Raw genomic sequence first — 17810 nt, forward strand, 5'->3', positions numbered from 1 at the left:
ACAACCCTAGAGTAAAAGTCTGAGTTAATGGGACACTATCAGCAGATTTTCCAATAAAAAGAGGAATCAGACAGGTTTGCCCTCTGTCCCACTTGCTCTTCGCCGTGATATTGGAGCCACTGGAATGTCTGATCAGAACTCATCCAGTAATAAGCGGTTTCCGTGACAATGATGGATGTCCTTGAGACAAACGGATCTCTCTTTATGCAGATGACATCCTACTTTATGTAACTAACCCCAATGAGACTCTTCGACTAATACTCCAACTGTTGAAAGAGTACGGTGAACATGCTGGATATATTATAAATTGGGACAAATCAAATCTATACGCTGTGAGAGGTACCATCGACACTTTCACAATACCGGAACAACTTCACATAGCTAGGGACGGATTTAGATAACAGGGACTTTTCATCTCCACCAATGAAGTGGACTGCATACACAATAATATCAGGTTAGTTATCACGGAATTCTGGGAGGATATGGCCAGATGGCAGCAACTCCCTCTGTAGCTGCTGGGTAGAGCAGCTATGTATAAAATGACATCTATCTCTATGATAATATGCATTCTACAGAACACATACCATATAGTTCCAGGGCCAATATTCAATACAATTAGCAATGAACTCTGTACGCTGTTATGGAATGGGGGTCAACCAAGAGTAGCACTACAAAAACTACTGCCAAAATATGAGGGACGTACCCTAATACATAGAAAAGGGACGGGTATTTGTAACGCAAAGGAAAAAAATCCCTTTTCAATATATCTAAAGAACAAATCTAGTCTGAAAGAACAATAATGCCCACAAACTAGATATGCAAATTATGTGATATAAGTGACCTATCTCCAGTATACTAAAACACAACGAGGGAGGAAAGAGGATAAAAGGGTTAACATATGGGTTACTGCATTATGATTCATCAATAATTAATACACAATCAAGTAAAAGTATATTGAAATATATCATAGTTTTATTAAAAACGTTTATAAAAACGAAATACAAATACATATATCAATAAAGTCATATCCACATGATTACAAGATTTTTTTACACATCATTAAAAACACACTACTTGCAAATGATTAAAAAGATTATATTCAAAGAACAACTGTCGACGCGGGATTTATCAAATCAGCCAGGAGAGAAGGCGCGCTGGATTTGAACGCTCTACTAGTCAGAAAACCTTCTCATTAATGGGATGGATGGAACAGGGAATTTGAAGCAGATTATCAGTACATAATTTGGAGCCCTGATGATGTCCAAGTGTGACCGAAACGCATTGGCTGATTGATTTATTACTATATTGTGTGGCTCTAACAATTTGAAAGGTTTTTGAAATAAACCACAGAGTTTGAAATTCATCAAAGACTGCCTATGAACCTGTTTTTGCACGAAACCATTACTTGAATAATAGATTTGTGAACCAAGGTGCTCCTTTCAGGATAGGTTATGAATTCTTATATGAACACTACTTTGTGCATCCCTACTGCTATTTAGGCCTCATTACTAAATGTATTTTTTTACCCCCTTACCTGTCAATGCACACTTCTATTGGCCTGGCAGTCATAACTTGAAAGCATTTAGAATCACTCAAAAAACAACCTAACTTCTGTTGACAGCCGGATTTGAAAATAAATACACACATGAAAAGAAATAGTTTTCCTTCTGTAGTTATCTGTCAAAATCTGTATAAACAGAAAACATCACTTAACCTTTTTATAGTGAAGTTCTATTTAAAGAGTCAGCAAACCAAAATATAAAAGGCAGGCCTATTGGCATTAGCAATAAATGTAGATATAATTATTAACTAGTGGCAGTAACCACTGGTAGTTATAGTCTGGGCCATGGATCCTTAGGATTTTTTTTTTAGTTTTTGCTTATAACTTTGGCACTATTTGACAAATACTCACAAAATGTACAACAATATAGTTCATCAACTTTTGCTCCTTCCTGAATAATATAAGGATGGTTTGTGGCAAGCAAGGGCCGAGAAATACGGGGAGTCCCAAAACACTTTTCCTCCATAACTTTTTCTATTCGAAAATTGAACTGTGATACTCCAAAAAAGGTTAAACATTATTAACCAAATTTTACGGAAAGCCTGATCTTTGTCTATAAGGCATTCCTTTTTTGATTTGGTATAAATTTGTTCAGTAGCTTTTGAGAAAATAAGGCCATAAGGTGTGCATACATCACTCTGCGGAAGATCTATCGAGCTGACAGCTCTAAAGATAAGATCAGATTGGTTGTCACCAGATCAACAAAGATGTGGTAGCAGGCATTTTAGGACCTGGTTCATCCTAGTCTCCTTTCCTGAAAAAAAGTAAAAGAAAACATATAGGGGCAGGGTAGGGATACCATGCCCTTCCTTGAGAGGGCGCTGGGACCTAAAAAATATTTTTTTTGTCAGGACTGTGGCTCCACAGGGTATGCTTAATATGATTTAAGGGGAGGTAGGCATGTCTCCTCTCCCCCAAGCCATTATTAGGCCTCAGGAACATCATTTTACTGAGCCACATTACATATTTTGATAAAGGGGGCACTCCCTCTACTTGTCAAACCATTATCAGGCCCTGGGGATCCAATCCCATAGGGATGCAATACATTTTAAAAGTCCCTGAGTGCCTCGGTCCCACTTGAGACACACACCCAATGCTGCTCTGCTGGCTGCCTTGCCTGCACCCATTGGGGTGCAGTGGGAGGTGGCTACAGTGGGGTTTTTTCCACTTGGTGGGAGCAGCTTTTCCCTGCTCCTGTAGGGTGGGAGGAAACCTGTATTACCTGGGACAGAGTGTGTTAGTCAAATAGACTCATTATTGAGAAGTTGAGTGAACAATACCTATGAGAACCACTGTGACTAAGAAAATTGTGTGACAGCGCAGCGTAACAGGGTCTCAGTTGTTCTGGAGTTTCTTGCTTCCAAGCTGTGCCTCGATTCTTGCTGGTAATGCAGGACTCAGCACAGAACCAACTTGAGCCGAATGAGGGACAGTGTAATAAAAGGTGAGGATGTGATTGACTTGTGTAAGTCTGAAAACTGCATCCTTAACCAGTATCAATGAGATGGCTGGCAGTGTAGATGCCCTTGCTGTTAAATATTTATTTTCAAAATGTGATTATGGTCACCTTTTTTAGGGATCCCTGGCTGTTATCCAACACAACAAGCTTACTAGTATGATTTTTCTATGCTCCTGTTCATTTGTTTGTTTTGCAGAATGCCATCAGGATGTCAGTGTTTAAGGCTTCTGTTGCCAAATGTTTGAGTATGTTTCTAATATATAACACAGGCTTAATAAAGTTACATGCTACAGAGTCAATAATACTTACAATGTTAAATAATCACAGATTCCTGAATAAGCATGGAAAACTCCATCATACCGAGTAAATAACTGCCAAATCAGGAAAAAATGCTTTCTTCCTGGCTTCTCTTCACAAATCTAGAACAGTCAGAACATCTTTTGGACTTATTTTCTCACAAATCATGTATGGCAGGTAAGTGATCCATTTCTGTGCTTTATCTTTTAAAGCCATAATATTTAAATTACAGCTTAAAAATAAGGGTGTGATAATTTTCTTTCTCTTAATTATCGCAAATTTCAGCAAAGTTATGTGAAATTATGCTTAATCAGGCGAAATGCTAATCCATCAGTTTGCGCTATAATTTAACTTGATATATGCATCCTTTCTCATTAATAAACAAGAAAAATACTGAAAAAAGATTAAGTCTTTTAAAGATATAGAACAGAATTAGAACTCTTAAGCAGGCCTGTGTGAAATTTACATTACCACCAGAGGAATTTGCGAAATGTGTGTTACACTTCTTCTGCAAAATTCCCTAAATTACTCCATTACACCACTCCATGTGATTATATGCCAATTGCTGCAAAAATGTTCCTGCAAACTCACTGAAACAACGGAATTCAAGCCGCTGTTGTTTGCAGTAAATTAGCTTTTTTGCGATTGTTTTTAAAATGCATCCTTGTGTCCTCAAGAGACCACTTCCCCTTTGTGAATGATGACAAAAACCTTTTTAAAAGTTGGCAACGGTTAGTGGGAGCACGGCTTTCGCCTAAAACACATTTCTGAAACTTTTCACTTTTTTAAACACTTCTCAGGAAAACGGGCTGCATTTAAAACAATTATTTCTTTATTTAAAAGCAATCACAGAAATGGTAGTCTGTTGACCCCAGCAGGCCACTACAGCTTTGATGGCAATGAATTGAGACAGTCACAATTTTCAGCCTACCTCATTTATATAGATGAGGTAAGTCAGATTGCAACCCACTATGGAATTTTGTGAACTGCTCTCCAAGTACATAAGTAACTTCACAAAAGTCCACACAAATTGCAATTACTATTTTGCCACCAATGTTCGGACATATGCTCCTTAGGGTTGTGGTGGATAATAACGAGGACAAAATATTGAAGGGTTGTAATAACGTAACCAGCATATCGAGAGAGAATATATTGAAGAGCTAAGTCTGCATAGAAAGGTACAAATTCACTAATATTACCTCCACATCTGTACATATATATCACCAAGATACGCACATGTGGAGTTAGGTGTAGAAAATCTACACAAACTTACCATTCAATATTTTGTCCCTCAATATTTTGATCATGTGATTTTGATGATTCGATTTTGTATCCTCGATATTCCCGATCTACAGCAGCCCCTAATCTTTTAATGTATCTTGCATATGCTTGTTGAGTTTATGTGTGTTGTTCAGTGGACAGGTGAGTAATTAAATCCAATAATGTGTGAGTAGGTGGAAGAATGGCTGCATGGGAGACAAAGTCCATGAATAGTAGTTGTTGAGTGCCTAATTCCCAGTGACGGGGGGGGTGGGGGTAGTTGGGGTGTGACAACCCCAAAATAAATGCGATCTTGGCTTGGTATTTGATTCTGGGGGTCCTAGGTTGGGTCTGCTATGTCTTTGTTATTTTTTCTTGTTCTCATTGTACTGGGAGTTTTCAATTTCTTCAATTTTTGATTGGGAATTTAAATATATATTATGAGTGGTTTACCAAAAAAGTAGCAAATCTGCACCCATAGAAAAATGTATGGAATGGATACAGATATGCTACATTTTTGCAATTCACAAACTTTTACAGTAGTACACAAGGAAAGTTGTGCCATTCTCAGATTTCCAGGCATACTACTGGCAATCAGACACCCAAAAGGTGATGGACCAAATTCTTGGAAATGGTCTAACAACTAGAAATTGCTTCGGGTAGTATTAAAAAAAGGCTAGGGTGAAAATTACATTACGCCAGTGTAGTTTAGTGAATTTTGCATTAATCTTATTACACAAACTTCCCAAAACTATGTTATTATGACTCTTTGCATAATTATGCGCCTTTTGCAGTAAACACTTAGGTGCAGATTTATGTTAGACTTGCGCCACTTTTACGCCGCCAATGCGTCACTTTTGTGACGCAGCGGCGGCGTACACCCTGCGCCACATTGTGCCCCATTTACATCGTGACGCATCTATGGAGATGCGTCACGGTGTAAAGCCCTGCGCCACATTAAACCTGCGTCAGGTTTAATGTATGCAGGGTGGGTGTTCCATCGGAAAAAGCCTCAGAAAAGTGACGCAGTGAAATCTACAAGATTTCACTCAGTCACTTTTCCAACGCTGCTGCGTCAAAACCTTGCGCCTGCTTGAAGCAGGCGTAAGGCATGACGCAGCATGTTAGGTATGGGCAGCCCCTAAACATTGTTGGAGTTGCGTTGTGCTTGCGACACGACTCCAGTAATGCGCCGCCCTTACGCCATCAGATGCGTCACGCATCTGTTTATCCTTGCGCCACGATGCGCTGCATTGTAAATGCGGCGCATCTGTGGTGGCGCAAGGGTAAACTTGCGTGACGCATCTTTCCTGGCGCATCCCTGCTGATTTGCAGGGATGCGCCAGGAAACATAAATCTGCCCCTTACAGCGAATAATGCAATTTCCAGGAAAAATGTATCATGAACACACAGGAGTTGATGTGAGGATGCATTTCACGGTAAGATATAGCACAAAAAGATGGATTTGCATTTCTTGTAATAATTTATGTGTAATTCCGCTGTATTTCACGGAATTACGTGAAGGCAATTTACACGAATTTTGGGCATCTCTAATTGTAACCAATTGTTTTCCACTAAAGATGCAGCTTTGGACAGAGGTTCACCTAATGGATATCAGTCCTGCTCATTTGAGCAATAAATCTAGAGACTTGGTCATCTCAGACCCTTGACCTGTGACCCATCGCCTTTTCGTTGGGAAATTTTAAATTGACTACCCCGAATGTCACTAACTAAGCTATTCCCCTGTATAAAACTGACCTATTTTCATCGTTAATGGTTATATTTTGGGGGTAAAAAAACGCTTGTCAGTGACTGGATTATTTTTTTCAGGCTAAACCAAAAACTCCTTCCTGGAAATGCAAAAATGATGCAAATGTGATATGTGTTGTCTTTATTTCTTAATCACAAAAATTTGCCAGGGGGAAATGAATAGTGCGAGCAACCACACTTAACAGACTATTATAATGTTGAGATTTATTCAACGTTAGGTCTAATGCACCACTGTGCAGGGGGTTTTCTGGTATAGTACACAATGCATGAACGCCATAAATCAACCTGCCACTGTTAATCAATCACAAACGTCCTTGTGTATCTGTGTGCTCACAGTGCAACACTAAATCACTGACAGCTAACGTCGCCTGCATAAAAAGCAATTCTCAAGATTAGCAGACAAGTCCCGTTCGTCCTTTAAATCGGAAATGAGCGTCAAGTGGGCAGACTTGCATGCGCTCTTGGAACCGACTGATACATTTTTAATTATAAATCAAAATGTAATTCTCCCCCTCTGTTCAACCAAGTAAAGCTTATTCAACACACGGCATAAAACATGTATACCTGCTCTAATTGAGTTTTGCATTGCCACTTGCCCCCCTCGCGATTCCATTTTTGAAGAACTGAGATCGGCGGAAATGTTGATTTCACAGCTGAGGCTTCGCATTAGGAGTAAGAACTGGAAAATTGGCACGGTTGAAAAAATGCTTGCATTGCATTTGAGCTCTAAATGTAGAGAGATGACACCAATGTCTATAATTTTGACGGTCACATTTTTTTCAGTAAATTACATGTTAGTTAAGGTGAGGCATAACAAGCTTTCTGTTGGGGGAGCAATGCGAATGACGTCTCTCTTTCGCTCGCTTTCTCTTTCACCCAAGCACTTGCATATCAATGGCTACTAAACTGTTTATCCTCTCTATCTATTTCTAAATCTTCGAAATTTTGATTCAGCCAGGCCATGCTGACTTCCTCATACCTAACGGTAAAATATAGTTAAAACACAAATTCAATTCCCTGAGCAAATTATATAAAATCCAAAGCATAAGTCCATGCAGTTGTTTTTTTCAAGTGTTCGTCCTTGATCTTTATTCTGTAACTTGTATCTTGGGAAGACTCTTTTTGATCTCAAAACACACTTCAGTTCCTCAATGATACAACCAACAGCCACAGTTCTTGCCAACACGTGTTTCGTCTAATGGTGATAGCCAAAGACTTCATCAGGGCGTGGACTGCTATATCTATTCAACAAAACAGGTGTCATGGACAGCCTTCCTCTGATATGATGGATAATGTAAATCCAGGTCAGGTGCTATCAGTCGCTAATATCGATATATAATAATCATCAATCGGTGTGCGGTCTCAGTAATATCAGCCGGTATCCTCTAAGTAAACAGCAATTGCAATTGCGAGTAATGCCAGTACAGTCCATGGCGCTACACAGTCGGAAAAGAAAGTAGAAATTATTTTTTTTTTCCTTCTAATGCTTGTTTTCAAGTGACATTTATTTTTTGACGTAAAAACCTGTCTCAGATTTTTAGTAGTTAGAAAGCACGGGTGGTTCCATAAGAACGCTCCTGTACCGCTAATGTAATGCCCCCTTAACTTTAAGTAAGGCAAACCAGAAATTCCGGCTACGTTGCATTACTTTTAGGCAACTTTCCAGCACAAAATAAGTTTTGCGTTGGAAAGTAAATAATGACACTAACGTTTTGTGCTGGTTTGCATCAGTTTTGTGATGCAAACACAACGCAAACTGTTGGTAAATCTGACCCTGAGTTCTGTGTTCAAAACATGGCAGGAGCAAATGTCTGGTTTTGTTACATTGAGTGGGAATATTTCGACATTCCTGACACAAAAGAAGCAGAGATTTAAGGTCAGTAGCAGGTTAGCGAATTTCCTGTGGTGACTGGCACAAAGTTACATAAAAGGCTAAGGTAAGTGTGCAAAGGTGGTGTGAAAAACATTTAAAGCATTGACAATCTTTCTAAGGTACATAGTGATGGATTTCTACAGCAGGAAAAAGAAACATATATAAAAGATTTTTTAGGTGCATTTGCGTTTTTACCCTAAAAATAAAGTAGAGAATTGACTGTAACAGGAAAATTAGCTGCTTAAAGATTAGGTGTCTGCATCAAGCTTGCGCTGCACTCAGGAGTGGCCTGTGCAGGCAAGAGCGGTGTGGTGGTGGGGCAGGGTGGGGGGAACTCGACAGATGACGATGATGGAAAATTATATAATTTTCCCTTGCTGTTGTCTGTCGAGTACCCCCACCCCGGCTCACCACTCTTACCTGCACAGGCCGCTCCTGACTGCACTGCAATACCAAGGGGGTGAACCGTGAGTGGTGACTCCCATAGCAGTACCAAGGAACCTCACTGGAGGGCCCACTGCACCCAATGCTAAACTTTCCATGAAGGAGCTGAGTTGGATTGATTTTCTTGTTAGGACGTTTTGTGGAACATTGTCAAATGATGCCAATGTTCCTGGGAACATAAAAACAACCTTCCTAGGGAAACTCTGACCTAACTATAGCTACACAGTGGTGATTGTCATTGTATGATAAGTTTATACATTTATGTGATTGAGCTACTAATGAGTGATTTAAATATATGTAATGATTTATTGTGTGATCTTAAGCATTTGTGGTGACCCTCAAACATTGAACCTGGCTGTTATTAAAAATGTAATAGTATTTTCTTTATGTCAATAAGGGAGGGTAGTATATAAATATTAGGCAAAATGCTGCTCATTAGGTGAAAAAGGCTGTTTTAGGGCCAAAACGCATCCTGTCTGGAGTGGCCAGGTTGAATAAGCGGGATCAAGTTTCCTCCGTATTCGAGTCCAGTGTCCTTTCTTAAACAGGGACTTTTTTTGTGGCATATTTAAGCGTTAGCGGTAGCGCTTCTACGAGGATGTATATATATATACCTGCAAAAATTATATCATCTATCTATCTATCTATCTATCTATCTATCTATCTATCTATCTATCTATCTATCTATCTATCTATCTATCTATCTATCTATCTATCTATCTATCTATCTATCTATCTATCTATCTATCTATCTATCTATCTATCTATCTATCTATCTATCTATCTATCTATCTCTCTCTATATATATATATATATATATGTCAACCATTTCCTCCTCGAAAGAAAGTTAGGGTCGCACTCCAGTTCGTGAATGTTGCAAAATTTATTCACAAATCATTTTCAAAGTCAGCAATAAAGAAAGGCACACAGGTCCCAACCAACGCGTTTCGGTATGCTCACGATACCTTGCTCACGGTCATTAGTTTAACTCCTGGTGACTGATATTTAAACTTTTCTCAACAAAACTTTACTGAAAAAAACTTTAAACAAAGGAAATGGCAGTACCTCATTTCCTGTTCATAACAAGACTTACTCCGCTGACTGATGGAAGATGTAGTCCATTAAATTTAAACCATTCTGTTGTGCTCAAGTAGTTGCGAGACAGTCATAGATAGGCAATGATAATTCATCAAACACAATCAAATTAACCGATCAGGCCGTACATCGAGTCATAATTCAAACCATAATTTCAATCCTAGTGAAATATATGTACATATATTTTTCTCGGGTTAAAGATTGATGCAGAAGCAACATAGTAATCAACATTCTTAAACACCTCACATTGTTTCTAGACGTTTGAGAACAAGTTTCAAAGTGTCGGGTTGAAGGAACCCTTCAGTGGGAATTATTTAGTATCATTATTGTCATTTAAACTCCTCCAGTGGAGTGTCTTTCCCTATATTGAAATGGGATTTCAGCCTTCCATTTAGTCTGTATTGTTGATCGCTGCCTATACAAGTTGCTGTTTAGTTATTTTGGATCAAATGTGTATATATAATTCTTCCGACTGGTTTAAAACGTGTGGTGTCAAGCTTCTGAAGTTCAAAATGTGACGAGATTCCCATTGGCGTAGCATTTTCTCTCTATTGCCACCGCGTGTAAGTATCGGGATGGTTTCTATTCCATAAAATTTCAAGGATTTCCAATTGCCATTGTGGCAGAGGTCCATATGTTTTGCCACTGCATTATTTTTGTCTTTGTTTTTAGTTGCACGAACATGCTCTAAGATTCTTTTTTTCAGTTCGCATTTGGTGCTGCCCACGTATTTTAATTTGCATGGGCACTCAATAATGTATATGGTGTATTGGCTTTTGCAAGATATCAAATCCCTTATTTGCCATGCTTTCTCATTAGCCATTGTGGTTTCCGTGGTTGGTTGCGCAATTTGACACACCTTACAGTTGTGGCATTTAATAAATCCTTTAGTTTTGAGCCAAGTTTCCTTAGGTTGTTTTGTTTTTAGATGACTGTGTGTCAGCCGGTCTTTCAAATTGGTCGCTCTTCGATATGTTATTGTTGGTTTTGGTCCCATTCTTTCGCCAATTGTGCCATCCAGCTGTAAGATTTTCCAGTTCTTTTTTATGATGTTTGATACTTCCTTTGATTCCAAAGAGAAATCCATGATTAACCTGATTGGTTCCATTTCTAATTGTTGGTCTGTCTCTTTAGGTTTCAGACACTCATTTCTCGGGCTTTCATTGGCTCTGATCCAACATCGATTAACAATTTTTTCATTGTATTTCCTTGCTTTGAATCTTTTGATTGTCCCGGCACTGTGTTTTTTCCATTCTGTTTCTTCACTGCATATTCTTCTTAACCGTAAGAATTCTCCGTACGGTATGCTCGATATCAGAGAGGGTTGATGGAAGCTTGTTGCTTCCAAAGTTGCATTGGTGGCTGTTGTCTTGCGGTGAAGTGTGGTTTCCAGTTGATTATTTTTCACATAAATTTCCGTGTCCAGGAAGATAACTCTTTCCTTGTTAATTACATAAGTGAATTTCAAATCACTTATACTGTTGTTTAGTATTTGAAAATAGTCCTGGAATTCCTCCACCTCCCCGTTCCAAATGATGAAAAGATCATCTATGAAACGGGTCCAGCTCACAATCTGTTTGGTATATTTCTCATTTTGAATGTTCCATGCAACTTTCTCCTCCCACCAGCCCATTGTTAGGCAGGCATAGCTTGGGCTGAAAGAAAAACCCATGGCCGCTCCGTTCTTTTGTCGGAAAAGATCATCACCAAACAAAAAGATGTTGCATGTGAGACACGTTGAAATCATGTTCAATAACATTTCATTATGATTTTTATAATGAATGTTTCTTTCTTGTAGGAAAAAACTGAAGGCATTCAGACCCAGGGTGTTGTCAATATTGGTGTACAAACCAATTACATCCATTGTTATTAGGTGGTATGTACTTTTCCACGGAGGTGGAGGAATTCCAGGACTATTTTCAAATACTAAACAACAGTATAAGTGATTTGAAATTCACTTACGTAATTAACAAGGAAAGAGTTATCTTCCTGGATACGGAAATTTATGTGAAAAATAATCAACTGGAAACCACACTTCACCTCAAGACAACAGCCACCAATGCAACTTTGGAAGCAACAAGCTTCCATCAACCCTCTCTGATATCGAGCATACCGTACGGAGAATTCTTACGGTTAAGAAGAATATGCAGTGAAGAAACAGAATGGAAAAAACACAGTGCCGGGACAATCAAAAGATTCAAAGCAAGGAAATACAATGAAAAAATTGTTAATCGATGTTGGATCAGAGCCAATGAAAGCCCGAGAAATGAGTGTCTGAAACCTAAAGAGACAGAACAACAATTAGAAATGGAACCAATCAGGTTAATCATGGATTTCTCTTTGGAATCAAAGGAAGTATCAAACATCATAAAAAAGAACTGGAAAATCTTACAGCTGGATGGCACAATTGGCGAAAGAATGGGACCAAAACCAACAATAACATATCGAAGAGCGACCAATTTGAAAGACCGGCTGACACACAGTCATCTAAAAACAAAACAACCTAAGAAAACTTGGCTCAAAACTAAAGGATTTATTAAATGCCACAACTGTAAGGTGTGTCAAATTGCGCAACCAACCACGGAAACCACAATGGCTAATGAGAAAGCATGGCAAATAAGGGATTTGATATCTTGCAAAAGCCAATACACCATATACATTATTGAGTGCCCATGCAAATTAAAATACGTGGGCAGCACCATGTGCGAACTGAAAAAAAGAATCTTAGAGCATGTTCGTGCATCTAAAAACAAAGACAAAAATAATGCAGTGGCAAAACATATGGACCTCTGCCACAATGGCAATTGGAAATCCTTGAAATTTTATGGAATAGAAACCATCCCGATACTTCCACGCGGTGGCAATAGAGAGAAAATGCTACGCCAACGGGAATCTCGTCACATTTTGAACTTCAGAAGCTTGACACCACACGGTTTAAACCAGTCGGAAGAATTATATATACACATTTGATCCAAAATAACTAAACAGCAACTTGTATAGGCAGCGATCAACAATACAGACTAAATGGAAGGCTGAAATCCCATTTCAATATGGGGAAAGACACTCCACTGGAGGAGTTTAAATTAAGCCTGGGCAAAGCACTACGCTACGCTCGCGTAGTTTGCGAAGTTCGCGCTACTTCGCACTACGCGAACTGCACGTAGCACAGTGCGAACACGCGTAGCGTAGTGTTGCGCAGTGCTGCGGTCATTTTTTGCTTGCTCGCGGTCCTCAACGTCAAGTTGGCGACCGCGAGCAAGCAAAATGACATCCCGGCGAGACTTTTTCCTTGTTCGCGATCAGCAACTTCAAGTTGGCGATCGCGAGCATGGAAAATAAACCACCCGGCGAGATTCCCAACGCGAGGAGGTCAGGTTTCTCATTGCGAGTGGTCGCGTACGCTCGCGACCGCTCGCGATGAGAAACTACCAGTTTGCGTTGAGAAAGCTGCCGCTCGAGTAAAAATCTACTCGAGCAGCAGAAAACTACAGCTCGCACTGTGCAAGATGCCATTTTCAATGATTGCACAGTGCCGGTTGCTTGTCCGCACTGTGCAATCATTGAAAACGACATCTGGCACAGTGCGAACAAGGTACTACGCAGTTCGCGAAGTGCTACGCGTAGCTCGCGTAGTGCGAACTTCACTTTGCGTAGCCTCGCGAAGTGCTACTTCGCGAACTACGCCCAGGCCTAGTTTAAATGACAATAATGATACTAAATAATTCCCACTGAAGGGTTCCTTCAACCCGACACTTTGAAACTTGTTCTCAAACGTCTAGAAACAATGTGAGGTGTTTAAGAATGTTGATTACTATGTTGCTTATGCATCAATCTTTAACCCGAGAAAAATATATGTACATATATTTCACTAGGATTGAAATTATGGTTTGAATTATGACTCGATGTACGGCCTGATCGGTTAATTTGATTGTGTTTGATGAATTATCATTGCCTATCTATGACTGTCTCGCAACTACTTGAGCACAACAGAATGGTTTAAATTTAATGGACTACATCTCCCATCAGTCAGCGGAGTAAGTCTTGTTATGAACAGGAAATGAGGTACTACCATTTCCTTTGTTTAAAGTTTTTTTCAGTAAAGTTTTCTTGAGAAAAGTTTAAATATCAGTCACCACGAGTTAAACTAATGACCGTGAGCAAGGTATCGTGAGCATACCGAAACGCGTTGGTTGGGACCTGTGTGCCTTTCTTTATTGCTGACTTTGAAAATGATTTGTGAATAAATTTTGCAACATTCACGAACTGGAGTGCGACCCTAACTTTCTTTCGAGGAGGAAATGGTTGGCATATATTAGCGGTTTGTGGCTCGAACCGCGAGGATCCTGCACCTTTTTGCAGCGCCATATAAACCGGACCAAAAGAGCCGTTTTTGGAGAAGCATATATATATATGTGTGTATAAATAGATATAAATCTCTTTCTTTCTTTCTCTCTCTCTCTCTCTCTCTCTCTCTCTCTCAATCTGTATATATATATATATATGTAAATATATATATATTCACTGATTACACATATTACATATTATAGATATTACATCACTCATGACATGGTCAGTGACATCACTCATGACATCACTGATGACATCTCAAATGACATCACTGATAACATCTCTGATGACATCATCCTTGTGATAGAGTGGCAGACCTCCTCTCCCCCTAATATAACCTTTGATACACACATTCAAAAATAGAAACTAATATTTTCAAAACAATGGACATACTAATACCAGTTACAACAACCTATTCAGTAATTCTAAGATCCGCATACACATCCACTCATTCACCAACAGTCCTATACAGTCATTCATGCATGTACTCACTCATCATATGTACTCATACACCTATACATCCTGTTACACAACACCACTCATCCATAGAGTTACTCACACACATAGTCACTCATGCTAATAAAGAATCAAACATCCATTTACTTGCATATATATTTATACACACACCACCACACTTACTTCTACAGAATCGTACACATACTTAGTCTTTTAAACAATCACTTATAGAAACACATACTTATTCATACAGGAACTCTTCCAATCTCTCACTCTCACATATACTCACTTATCTACACCAATAGTCACATATACTAGTTTAAAACATATGTAGTTACTCATACAGACACAATTGAGACAGTCATTCACTAACACACCCATGCACACACTCATCCATCCATACAGTCCTACACACATGTTGTCTTCAACACATACAAACAGTGAGTCACTCATTCATGCACCTATGCACTACGTAATACCCCCCACCGAACCATACAGACACTCAGACACTCATACTGATACTCAAAAAAACAACTAATAACCCATATAGACACTCATGTAGCTACTCACCAACCCATGCAGCCACTTATACACAAAGTGAGAGACTGATACAGATATTTACATATTTAAACATTACTCACTAAGCCATGTATTCACTAAGATACACTTAATCAGTCAGTTATACAATCAATTTTTCAAAACCAAATCATCCATTTAGACACGTATATACCCATTTATTCTTCCATCGACCTTGAGATATACATATATAAAACATATGTAATTTTCAGAAAAACACACATTCAATGGATGATGTCATCAGTGACGTCATTTGAGATGTCATCAGTGATGTCACTGACCATGTCATGAGTGATGTAATATGTGACGTCATCAGCAGTGCATTGCGGGCGCGCGAGTTATAGTTAGCTGAAGTAACTTATAACGGGGGAATTTCAATGGTTTTGTATGAGTGAAAAGTCCAGCTAACTATAACGCCCCTGAAACCTATGGTTTCTTCAGTGAATTTCTAAGGGTTTTTAAATGCTAATTCCTAACTATAACGTGCCTGAAACCTATGCTTTTTTCAGTGAATTTCAAAGGTTTTATAAATGCTAATTTCTAACTATGCCTACAGAGATAGGACATGTGAAGAAAGAAGAGAAAACACACAGAAAGAAAAAAAAGAAATGCAGAAAGAAGCAACAGAAGTCCTCAAAGACGAAGAAAAGTGCAGGAAGAAGGATAACGTGCAGAAAGAACAAACAGAAGAGCATAAAGAAGCCTTGTTGCAAAATCATCCTGTACCCTCAACTTCTTCAGACGGATTCTGGTGGTAACTGAGTCTGACTAACCACTCCTAGAGCCAGTGCTATGTTAAAAGACACTCAGAATACAGTGAAAACACCTACATACACTAGGGAACACTATGCGTTGGGGCCCCCCTGTGATTAGCATGACCTCCTCTGGAAGCCCCTAGTATATAATAGGGCAGGGGATTAAAACTACCTCTTAAAACTCGCCACAGTGCGTGTTTGCACACATCACCTCAGGCCGTCCCCTCCCTTCCCCACTGTGTAAACACGCTCTGTGGCCGTTTTAAGTTGGGAGATTAAGTCCCCTTGAATCCTAAGGGTCCCTAGGGTCCAACTAGACCACTAGGTACCTCCAGTAAGCGCCACAGAGCTGCATTGCAGAGAGGTGTAAAAAGTGGCAAGGCCTAGACCACCTCTCTGCAACGCAGCTCAGTGGCGCTTACTGGAAGCACCTGATGGGCTAGTTAGCCCCAGGGGCCCTCAGGATTGAAGGGGAATTATTTCCCCAACTTAAAAAGCGCCATAGGGTATGTTTGCACACTTCACCTCAGGCCCTGTCCCCTCCCTTCCCCACTGTGTAAACACGCCCTGTGGCTGTTTTAAGTTGGGAGATTAAGTCCCCTTGAATCCTGAGGGTCCCTAGGGGCAAAATAGCCCACTAGGTACGTCCAGTAAGATCCATTGCAGAGAGGTGTGAAAAAGGGCACGGCCTGCACCACCTCTCTGTACATGGTTCTGTCAGGATGATTGTAAGAGTGGACAGAGAGTGACAGTGTGATTGAAGCACTGCATGACTACTATCTGGAGTATTGCAGGACTGAATCAGTAATCTACAGGGAGTTATGGGCCTGCATAGATTGTGCACATTTGTCTGTAGCACTATATCTTTTAATGCCTACGTCATTCTACAAGTGCATAGACAGTGACTGGGTAGATAGAGTGCTGGTATTTGAGAGCAGGGTGAGGTTATAAGTGCTTGTGTTTCAGCACAGAGAATAGATAAGGACATGGTTCTGTCAGGATGATTGCAAGAGTGGACAGAGAGTGACAGTGTGATTGGGGCACTGCATGAGTACTACCTAGATTATCACAGGAGTGAATCAGTAGTCTATAGGGGGTTAGGGGCCTGCATAGATTGTGCACATTTGACTGTAGCTATGTATCTTTTAATGCCTGAGTCATTCTGCAAGTGCATAGATAGTAACTGGGTAGATAGAGTGCTGGTATTTGAGAGCAGGGTGAGGCTATAAGTGCTTGTGTTTTGGCATAGAGATTACATAAGGACATGGTTCTTTCAGGATGATTGCAAGAGTGGGCAGAGAGTGACCGTATGATTGAAGCACTGCATAACTACTATCTAGAGTATTGCAGGACTGAATCAGTAGTCTACAGGGAGTTATGGGCCTGCATAGATTGTGCACATTTATCTGTAGCACTATATCTCGTAATGCCTACGTCACTCTACAAGTGCATAGACAGTGACTGGGTAGATAGAGTGCTGGTATTTGAGAGTAGAGTCGGGTTATACGTACTTGTGTTTCAGCACAGCGACTAGATAAGGACATGTTTTTCTCAACATGATTGCAAGAGTGGACAGAGAGTGACAGTGTGATTGGGGCACTGCATGTATACTATCAGGATTATAACAGGACTGAATCAGTAGTCTATAGGGGGTTAGAGGCCTGCATAGATTGTGCACATTTGACTGTAGCACTGTATCTCTTAATGTCTAAGTCATTCTAAAAGTACATACACATTGACTGGTTAGATAGAGTGCTGGTAGTTGACAGTAGGGTGAATTTATATGTGCTTATGCTTTGGCACAGAGATTAAGGATATACTTCTGAACCGATGATTGCAACAGTGAGCAGAGAGTGACAACGTGATAGGGGCACTGCAAGAGTACTACCTAGATTATCTCAGAAGTGAATCAGTAGT

Source organism: Triturus cristatus, chromosome 5_2 (assembly GCF_964204655.1).
Source record: "Triturus cristatus chromosome 5_2, aTriCri1.1, whole genome shotgun sequence".
NCBI lineage: Eukaryota > Metazoa > Chordata > Amphibia > Caudata > Salamandridae > Triturus > Triturus cristatus.